The sequence below is a fragment of the Anticarsia gemmatalis genome, chromosome 5 (assembly GCF_050436995.1).
Source record: "Anticarsia gemmatalis isolate Benzon Research Colony breed Stoneville strain chromosome 5, ilAntGemm2 primary, whole genome shotgun sequence".
Lineage (NCBI taxonomy): Eukaryota > Metazoa > Arthropoda > Insecta > Lepidoptera > Erebidae > Anticarsia > Anticarsia gemmatalis.
In genome coordinates, this window is record NC_134749.1 from 11437771 (window position 1) to 11449869 (window position 12099).

Below are 12099 nucleotides of genomic sequence, written 5' to 3' on the forward strand. Positions count from 1 at the left end.
GCAAACATCTAGGATGCTTTGACTTCACCACTGCGTATTTAATCCAATTCTGCTTATACCTCATGCATCAAACATTAACAATCTCTGCAACCATAACATTTTACGAACCGCAAACTTAACTTTGTATTAAACAAATGTAATAAAATATATGAGGTGCGCGTGCCCAGTATTCAGTGCCGTTTATCATTGGTACGTTCATTTGCCGTTATGTCATTGCTTGTGACGTTTTGGCAAATATTTTTAACTGCAAGACAAATCGTTTTGTTCGCTAATGCCTGTTACGTGGTTGTGCTTCATATGTTAAGACTTGTGGGGTACTTTTGATATGAGGTTGAGATTTTTTGTGTGTGGAAGGGCTTTTTTTGACAGTAACACCGTTTGGACGACCTTTGAGGGTTTGGCTAGCTTCTTCTTCTTCTTATCGTGTGGTTAGTGGTCATTGTGGTCAAACTAGTGTCAAAGTTGTTCAAGCCGTCCGAAGGCCTTTGACCTGGCTTAACGACTGTTATCTTTGTTTGTTTGGCTAGCTATAACATCTTTAACGTCGATGTAATAGTAAGATTGTTTTTATTTTAACGGATCTCTAGATCTATAAATGTAGGGCAATGTGTAAATCCAATGATTAGGTACATCACAAGAACAGTTTGGGCTATCCAAAAATTGCTGTTTCAGTCTTACTTTATGTACGTTGTTTGTATATTTGCAAAAGTTCTGGTAATACAAAAGCATTTTTCAGTGCGTGAATTTGTCATTTTAAAACAAAATAAGATACGATTAAAGCGAAAGTAAACCCTTCTGAACCCTTTTCATTCCCTGCCTGCCTAAGTAAATGCAATTTTAAGTCATGCGAACATTTTTGAAAGAGAGAAAGGTACAAATATTTAAGTTCAGTGTCCAAATTACTTATTATATCTGCATTGTGCGTAAAAACAAAGAAGCCATGAACAATGCCGGTGACCTCAACTTACTTCTCTCAAAAACATACATTTTCACTTTCTTTGAGCAATTAAGATAGATTACATTTTCTAATGAGAGGATTGTTTGACACTATGTGTTAACTTATTGTTAAGTTAAGTACGCTCACCGGTTAAGAATTAGTGGGTTAAGCAACTTTAGCGCAGACATTCTGTAGATGGGTGGCCGCTTAGTCGCATTTGAGGTAAGCAACTCGGTGATTTGTATGACACGTAATCAATCGATTGTTTTTATTTAATCAGATAACGCGTGGTAAGCCCAGTCAAAGGCTTTTGGGTAGCTTGAACAACGTTGACACTAAGAATGAAGGAATAACTTTTGACTGCCTTTAGGTCACCACGCCGCTACCATTGCGTCGGGAGATTGTGGATTCGATTCCCACAAGGAACAATTATTTGTGTGATTCACAAATAATTGTTTCGGGTTTGGTTGTGCTTTATGTCTATCGTTTGTATGTTTGTAAAAGTCCCCACGACAGAAGAGAAATTCTTAGAGCGGGAGTAGCCTTTAAAAAAAAAGGTCAAACCCAGAATCGAACGTTGGGCCTCTCAAATGAACCCAAACACACGTTACCAGTAAAACGGTATTATTCTTAATGCGTACGCTAAAGTTCGTTAAAACCGGTCCGTATTGTTTGAACGTTTGAGTGTTTTGTGAATGGACCAACGTGTTAACATGACTGTTTATTTTAAGAGACGGTTTTTACATTTGGGACGACATATTCGCTTGAAATAGTTAACTGTAGAGGTTAGGAATGTCCTAAAACATCCGCATTTTTGTTTAACTGTAGCGCGATTCTCTACTGTTGGTATTGTCGAGTATCGAAAGTTTGACATTTATAGTGTACTGCAAAAATAGTTCCTGCGACGCCCGCTAGAGGCGCTGATCAGATTTTCGTACGAAATTTCTCGATAGCTAGCCGGTGGTCGATAGCGATAAAGAATCGAGCTACTGTAAAAGTAACCCAGGTAACTGGGTTCAACAGCTTGGAGACTGGAAGGCGAAACATTGAGGCGCTCATAGCCAGTTGCGCTCACCGGTCGGTAAACGATCAGTGGGTTAAGCAAACCTTGGCGCGGTCAATCTATAGATGGTTGACCACATACTGGTATTTGAACTGGGCGTCTCCGTGCTTTGGAGGGCACGTAAAAAGTCGGTCCCGGCTGTTGCCTGCTAAGATAACAGTCGTTAAGCCATGTCAAAGGCCTCTCGGGCGGCTTGAACAACTTTGACACCAGGTTGACCACTAACCATACGACACAATGAGAAAACTCAAAGACGCGTCGATCGATTTCAAACGATTTACTTTTAAACGAGCTATTATGAAAATGAACCGCGATAGGAATCAAACCTCGGGTACATTTCTTTTCATACAAGTTAAGTAGTTATGGCTATGCTTTCGTTAGACTTGTAATAATTAAAGTCTAGTTGGTCCAGGTAACATCCAGTTTTGTTTTGTTCACATATCAAGAGTAGCTTTTCTACCACATTGTAAGAACTCGGCTGGCTTTTTTTGCATTCGTTAATGCGTGGGAAATAGGCCAGTATAGCATGTGTAGTAAAAACTGGGTTTTTTTTAAGTTTTGACTTATGGTCGCGATGGTTCAAGAGATGGTTTATCCGCCTGCCGAATGCGTCTTTTCGGGTTTGATTCCCGTATTAAAATATCACGCCTGTTATATACAAGTGTAAGCAGAAATGTATGCAATGTTAATCCCGTGTTATAGATAACAAGCTTATAGCAATATAGGCGCGTTATCAAACTTCCGGCTATTAGATTATTTAATTAGAAAACGAGAGTATATAGCACTTTTTTATCTTATTACCGATAAATTGACTTATGGTATATTTACACTACATCATTTTAATCACAATGTCTCTTTTTAAATCAAGGTTAGTGAATATAATATACTTTTCTTTAATATTGCCTATGAAATTTCAAATTAAAAATGCCTTAATTCCTTTATAAGATCCTTTGGCACTTGAAAATCTTAAATACTAGCTTCTAGTGAAACCTTTAAACTGCGTTTAACTATTAGAGATTAAACTCATTATATCTGCCATTTACAAATGGTTATTTTTAAATGGTTTTCTAAGAGGTAACGAAAGTATCGGGCGGGTTAATAAGCTGACTACTGTCGAGGCACACATAAGGGCAGTGTGTTTGCAAGATTGGCTCGACCCACTAAACCTGTCGCGCTACATGTGAGCCGTAGGATGACCATGATTTTGGTAGAAAAATAGACGTTTCGTCAAATATTTTAATAGATTTTTTTTTAATCAAGGAACAATTAGACTTACACACATTTAGCGGTAGTTTATCTATTTAGAAGCTTCCTTTATATGAATTTAAACGCTATTGAACAGATAAACTACCACTAAATGGACTCAGAAACTGGGGGTAACAAAATTTACGCCGTTATATGCAAAGATGACTACCTCGACCTCAATCCGATTAATTTATTTGACACAAGAATCCAACTCATCGCCGAACTACTACTCGGAGATAAGATATATGATTTTTGGAAAAGACTGCTTATAACATCAAAGCACCACCCATACTCCAAAATCAGCCATTGTGTTGCGCTTAAGACCCCTTCAATCATAATGGTAGGAGACCCATGCCTAACGGTGAGACAGTATTTATAATCTCTTATCCATTAAAATTCACAGCCACCGTACACTGGAACAAGTGCAGGCGGTTCGCCTTGCCCGGACGTTTCACTGCGCGTACGCCTCACACACACATACACATACATACATACACACACACAACACGTAAACACGTGTCCACTGCATTTGCAACTTATATCCGATCGATATTGATTTCTCTCCATATTAAAACTGTTATATACCATATTTTTCTCTTAATATTTTTAGTAATATGAAAATTTATATGATTTAATGATAGAATTGAGTATGCTCCAGCTAGCCTCTGGCAAAGAGAGCTGTTATGTATCTCTTTTGACAACTATTTGTGAGCCACTATGCTGTACATTGATTTCTCCCTTAGATTATGGTGATTATCACTTTACGTCAAATCAGCAATGTACTGAATACACTAGATGCCAACTGATATACATACGTAAGTAATATACGAACAGAAATTGAGGCCAAAGATTTTCGGGAAGTTTAAATACCTATACCTCTGTTACTAGGTTAGCCATTTATTTGTGAAAAAACATAGGTAATATATCTACGTTTCTCACTCTTTCACGCGAAAATTGCTAAATGGTTTTTGATAAATAGGTACACGTATAGTAATTGACTTGGATAAGCACATCAGGTAGATATTGTTCCCGAAAATCTTTTGTCGAGAGATCAATCATGATCAGAAGACTCAGAAGTTAATCTATTTAATTAACGCTAATCTCACGAACTACTGGTGCGAATTGAAAAAATATTTTAGTGTTGGATAGCCTATTTATTGAGGAAGGCTATAGACTATATAACATCACGTTACTACGAGCAGAGTACCAGTAAATAATGTTACAAAACTGGGAAAACTATGACCATTCTCTCTTTTGTGGTGCAAGCGAAGTTGCGCGTGTCAGCTAGTATATAATATACGCATTTATTCTATTCTATAAAAAAGAAAGTATTGTTATTGTACGTTTTTTCCTATTCATTAATGAACGTGGTTGTAAATCCAAAGTTTATTAAAATAAAAAGTTACATAGATTTATAAACATTAAATATAATCATTACTACTGTATTTTACTATAATTATAGCAATCTAAATAGAAATGTAACGAAATTTGTAAGGATTATCACGATTTTTTGTATTGGAAACGATTAGCGGTTATAAAACGTGTGGCTTACAATAAAATTTGCAATTTAGTTGATGATTTAAATTGAACACTTTCGTTCGTATTATGTAAGTTTTTTATTAAAAAGACTTCGTAACAAAGTAATTTGTTAGATGCAGAGCATCTTGAAGAAACAAAATATGAGATAATTTTATCACTCTGAGATAAAACTATTAATTTTAATACTTACTACCTTATGCCTGTGGTTGCGCCCGCATTTATATATTTTGATATAAACATTGGAGTAAAATCATACATACATAAAATCACGCCTTTTTCTATTGGGTTAGGCAGAGACCAGTGAACGATTATAATCTAATGTACCTACCTAAAGTTTTATATGGGCGGCCAAAATTTTTTTTTGGGTCATAGACTTAAGATATCCTTCTGATAAAAAGTCACCTGAGATGTGTAAACACTTGCAATTTGGCTAATTAGTAGGAGATAAACATATGTATTTGTCTTACTCTATAACAGAAATCTTATAATAATTATTACGTTCCAATTACCTACTTCTGCAAGAGGCGCCATAGAAATTATCGTATCTCTGCCATATACTAAATACCGGTACAAATATAGCCAGAGACAATAACAATAATTTTCTCGCGTCAGACAGCCGACCATAGACCACAAGGAGTACAAATTTTAATATTGTGCAATAGGGCGCGAACAAACTTATAACTAAATGTAAATTATAAATTTGTGTTGTTTTAGTTCAAACAAAGAGTATTTTGAATATTTCTAAGTTATTATTGAAGAAGATGATTCTATTAATAAGTAATTTCTTGGAATTAGTTGATAAAACCATATTTAAGATAAAGTTGTCTGCGGCTCCACCGTCTTATTTCATTTTGTCAAAAGTGGATCACTGCCCTTATAATAATATACCTATATGATCTATCAATCCGTACAACTTCATCCATATAGGTACAGCCGGTTGAAGAGAGGGAGATGTACAAACAAACACATTCGCATTTATATTATTCGTTTTGCGTATTCGTGATATCATGATTTAAATTTAGAACGTTCAAATACTAAGCTTTACTGAAATTCTATACCACATTTAAGAGATAAAATAAATTGTGGAAAAAACGTCGCGTCATACAAGATGGGCGCCTCAAACATAAGCTTGGGCGGTGACTCACTCATCACATTCGCGAATGATTCACAAAAACTTCACTCCCTGACTCATAACTTCACTTAAACCCAGAATACTAAATTTGGATTCAGAATGAACGAACTGCATGACCGGAATGCGAGTTCATTATTTTTTAATTTCGCTTCGTTTCATTTTCGAATTTATCAAACATTAAAAATGGAACGTATTAAAGTTTGATTATAACGAATCTGTATTGCGAACCTCATTACTCATTGCCGATATTTTAAAAAAATGGATGCCGCCTTTCTGGCGCCTTGCATTTGCGTGACCTAATTTATTTGCGTTTCTCTCAGTTTCCTGACAAATGATTTTTGAAATATCTTATTTTAAAAATGTTTTGAAAAGGTTCCAAGAATGTTATATTCGTAAAAAGATCTTGAATACTTATTATAAATCTATATAAAGGTATACAACCGATCTAGATACTTTTAGAGAAAAATTGTATAATTCTCATTCATTTTACAAAACCATACTTCAGATATATAAGTATCTGCGTGTCATATTTCTTTGAAACTCATTAATGGAAGTTTGTTACTCTTAAACGCAATCCATCCAACTATTGAGACGTTCGCATTTATGTTATGTTTTAAGGTATAGGCGGAATATATGAAAGACATCCTCGTTTTGCCATTACCAAAGTTAGTCCCATGGAACGGATGTCGAGTTTAATGCTATAAAATACGCACGATATAATACTCCGAACATCTAATTTTACCAAATATAAATTGAAAAAATACCAATAAATAGCACTTTGTCCGACCTGGGTCATAAGCCCGGGACCTCGTTGTCAGCTGTCGGACACCTACGCCACAGAAGCATATAGAATATTACTAAGATATATTTACAGAATGGATTTCTTCACCTTTAGAAACAGTACAAGCCTATATAAACATTCTGTTGTGGCAGTTGTTCTATGACTAGTTGACAAAGGTCGGCGCAGTGCGGTCACGACTTGAACCGCGCCCGGCCGCCCCATGGGAATACGACCTGCCCGATATTACCATTGGCTCACTTTACTACTTTTTAGTGTTAAAAAGTAGTACATGAAGGCTTATGGATAGCTAAGAATAATAACCTTATCAGGTAATAAACTGACACAGACTAATTGCAAAATGGATAAACATGACAGATTTATCTGTTTTTTCCGTGTGACTATTATATCATGATCAGTCTAGCGTTGCTTCCAACGTTGAAGTGAGATATTGGAGTCGGCTTGAATGCAGCTGAATACCAGTGTTTTACATGGCGACTGCCTACTGGATAACCCAGGTAACAGGGTTGTGGAGATGTGTGTGTTATAAAACACAATACCCCTCAGTAAAACTGGTTGTCTAACTTTCAAGCTTCTGACTACTAGTAAAAATCTTTGAAAATGAAAGCCAGGACCCACAATTCGTCGTGCCTTCCGAAACACGGAGGATTTCGGTATGTATAATATGGTCACCCATCCACTGACCAACCTCGGCAAGCGTAGCTTAACCTGAGAGATTGATGTATGCGGCTATTATTACTGAGCTACGAGATATAAACCAGTGTAAAGTGTTTAAAATTCATGTTTTAAAACTGGCTATCCCTATATTACCAGGCCTAAAACTACATATTTGCATCTCTCCAGATGAGTAAAACGTAACTTAATGTGAGGTGACTGCATGTCTAATATTAGCGTCGACGAGAATATCAAATACATTGGAAAGGCGTAATATCTGACTAATAAATGATGATACAGTTAACTTGTTAGCAGATTTAGGTGCTGAGAAACAGGTGGACTTGCGAATAGATATTTAAATACGTTTGGTCATTTTCATGAATTACTAGACATTATAAAATTCAGTCTCAGGTTTTAATAAATAGAGCATTCCTCGAGAAATGTTTAAGTGTATAACTTGTTAAGGTTACCTGTAAAAGTAACTTTTTAAACCGTTCAAAGCCGGTAATTGTTTCAGTTTCGAAATGATATTAGTAATAACGAATATCTTAAGATGTATAGAAATGCATGAAACGAAGGAAGGTTGTAAGTTTCGTACCAAGTTTTTTAGTCTTTGCTTATCCCAATGAGAAGGCGTGCTTTTATGTATGTATGTATGTATCTTTGAGTGCAACAAACATTTTTCTCTACCACAAATTACTCGTAAAGGAGCGACAGTTTTGTATGTTTGTTTGTCTTAACCCAGTATCGTGTGAGACAGTACATTGGTAGGGACCAAGGCGCGGCGGCCGCCACTCAAGATACCGTGTTACTAATGTGCCTAGATAGTAACATTGAAATATGACGGCCAACGACTATATTGTAAGGATATTTGAGGGAAAGTACCACTGATGGGTTTATGTCTAGTAGGAATATTTCGGCAGAAGTTGATGAATTGTTTGTTTATGAAATTCAGAGCTACTAAAGCTATTCTATTGAGTCCCCGTATAACATTTTTGGAAAACGTTTGAAAATCGTTGTCTATATAAAACTCATAAGCGAAAGCAATTATTTAATACATCTACTCAATGCTATATTATTATAACGGGTTTAGTATTGCAAACCGCCCTTTAGTCTTTTAGTCTTTAGTCACCCATTTTTGCATTTAATCCTCGTCTCTTGCGCAGATTTGTTGCTATATTCAGACAAACAACGTTAAATTGCATTCTAGAAACTTCCAAAACAAGATCAATCAACAAGTTATGCACTAATACGCCAACACGTTCAAAACATGACATAAACAATTCTATCGGAAGTGAAAAACAAAAAGACTATTTTTAGAAATCAAGAGTTTGAAGTCAAAACGTGCAGTGTGTGAATGAGTTTGTTCCAAATATCGTGTGCGTGAGCGAAGCAATCGGCCCCTTTAGTCTCGGTCGAGTTTGCCATAATCTTAGCTACTGACCGAACTGACCGATTTCCGAATTTTGCAATCGTTTGCACGTCTTCTTCCTTGCTTTTTCGTGTAGTTATTTATTATTCACTATCACGTACTACCAACGTGCACAAGATGTATAGAGCTACTTGGTGAATAAAACGCAGTACAGAGCTTTTTATTAGTGCGTTTTAGAGCGTCTACCTTTTAAACCGACGGTAAAGCAATAAATAGACTAAAGGGTAAAAAATTATTATACATTGTTTTTAAAGTTAATAAACTGGTCTCGTAGTCTACTGCTGGGAACCCGTTGCCGTACGAGTAAAAATATAGCAAATAACACACATGAAAATGACTTTCTATGATTTTGAAGCATACTTATTTGAAACAAAATTTTAGTCACCCGTAATGTTGCTATGTATTTTGGAATTCCACTCATGTATGGAAGTATGACTGTAGGAATACATACATACGCAATATAATAATAACAAACTGTACCTATATAATATACTATACAGTACCTTAATAAAAATCCTTTTATTTTTTCCGCGCCTCCTTTTTGCGAAGTATTTGCACGATCGCCTTAGTTCCTGGATATATAGCAGCCCAGTTCCTTTGTCGGTACTTGTCAGAATATATTATATTATATACAGACATATATGTATTGTATTGTATTATATATAAGAGCAACGAAGATAGATCGAACGTGCGTAGAATATCGTTCTCACGGGTTGACTCATGTTCTTACAAATTGGGACTTTCCGGCATAATATAGTCATACTATCAAACTGTGACTAAAACTTATACGATACGTCACACGACTGTGTTTTGCGGTATTTTTTAAAAATTAAGACCCTTTCCCTTCCGCGAAATCAAAGCTGCTTTAAGCTGTCCCAATGCTGGCCGCCGGGTCAACGTCTTCTGGGATAAGAGATAGGTTAGGCTTTGTATTTTGTATTCACCACGCTGAAAAAGTGCGATTGACGATAGCTAAGTCTGTCACCAGGCTGTATCTTATAAACGTGATAGTTAGACAGCTGCAATTTTCACAGCTGATCTATTTCTTATTTATATAAATATTTAAGTGGGCTCCCATATAAAAAACGTGTGTTTTTTTTTTCATTTTTATAAATAATGGTATATAGAACCGTTCGTTTGCGTGTCCAACTCAAACTTAGCCGATTTTTTAGATTGACTTTTACTCAGCAAACTTAAATTCCAATAGCAATTAAAACAATGTCAAAACAAAGATAACAAATAACTCGATGCGAATATGATTTGAAATGATAAACACAATGTAATCGTGTAAAGATCACAGTCGTGAGGATCTCATGCGGTGTTTCCCTATTACTCTCGTTTGCACAATAAGGAACAGTATAATTGTTCGGCGGGACTTCGGCCAATTAGAACGTTCTTACACCTTGTCACATACGTGCCAATATAATGGCGAGCCTTTTGAAAAAAGTCGAAAAAAGCTCGTGTTTTATAAGTCGTTATTTTGAAAATGCGTTTGAGAGACGAAATGTTTAATTGGATAATTAAACAAAATTATAATCAAATAGCTCTTTTATTATCCTTTATGTGTCCTACTGCTGGGCAAAAGCCTCACCCCTTTGCTTCTAAACTCTCTTTCCTGTGCTGTACAGGCTCTTTCTAGTAGGATATTGTTTAATATTTGGCAAAGCTTCTTAACCGTTGTCTCGAAATGCAGAAAAGAACGACGTCAAATCTAAGCGCCATACAAGTCAGTCTAAAATAGTAAATCTTAATTATTTCCTCGCCCGTGTTATGCCATGTATGTACATGGCATAACACGGGCGTAGATTCGTAAATACCATTAGGCGTTTTGACAACAGAGACTATAGAACAGCACATGCTTTTTTTGAAATTTGTAGAAATCGATCTTTGATCTGTAATGTTATGTAAAATGATTTATCGTGATCGTATTGTCCTCTAACTAAATACAATATGTTTGTTTTTTTTTGTTTTAAAAAAGATAACTCCCGCACTAAGAATTCCTCTAGTGTCGCGGGGACTTTTACAAACATACAAACAACGGATACAAAGTGTAACCAGATCCGAAACAATTATATGTGGATCGCATAAATAATTGTTCCGTGATGGGAATCGAACCCACGACCTCCGGACGCAATGGTAGCGGCGTGGTGACTTAAACCACTGAACCACGGAGGCAAGTCGTAACATGAAACAGGGCAATTTCCTCAAAAAGAAATCTTAAGAACTCTCAATTTCACCTACTATCACTTGACCCCTCTAAAGTCATGATAAATAAAATATAACAAGCAAAAAGACATTTCTTATCTGACAGTTTCTAAGGGTGTTTTATTAATACGTTCTAATAATCTTACGTCAAAAATGTGTTGCCCGTGGCCAATCGTGAAGGCAGAAAGTCGTGCGATCGGCACGATTACGTCACGTGAGTACATGAGTGTTCATTTAGACAGATTTATTATTATTTAATGTGTTAATAGATCGGTGTTCTGTTACGTTTTGATGAAGTAGTTTAGTATTAAGGAATTAAGTTGTAACTAATTTGTTAGGAAATTATCTTTAATTTTGATGTTTGTACCATCTCACTATATTATTAATTTATTCTATTAAAGACTTACAACTAAACTACATATTCACAATAGGATGATGCTAAGAATCCCATTAGAGGTTAAAACCGCAAAAAGAACGATGCTAATTCTGTAGTCCCAACGAGAGAGCATGCGATTTAAAGATGATGAATCCAATGACCCGTTTGAGCAGACTTGATTGGGAGATTTAAGTGGTAATTCTATTACGTTAGATATTTGGCTTCGGCGGCCAGTTTCACTAAAACCAGCCAAGAAAACAGTAACATCGGCACATTATCATCTAATCCATTTTCTTATCTTTACATGTTTTCCAAACTTCATAACCGTGTGTAACAAAGAGTGCTTTCAACAATTAACGCGAACAATTGTCTGGGAACGGCCGAACAATCGTCAGTGAGGCTCGGATGCGACGTTTTTGTTGCGCGTGTGTTTCACAACGCTCGACGCACTGCGCTCCCGTGTGTCGCAACTCTATTAGCGGCAAGATAATAATTTGCTGTTTTAATTGTTACCTAGTTTATCACCCACAGGTAAGTGTTCGATATAACAAATTGATAATTGTTATATTTATAGGTTATAGTAGTTTATTTACTTAGAGTTTTTTTAGAATAGTTCTTGGAGGTAGGCAGAGTCCCCAACCAGCACTTGGCCAGCGTGTGGACTCGAGGGCTAACCTCTGCCTTATTCTGGAAGGAGACCCTTTCCCAGCAAACCAA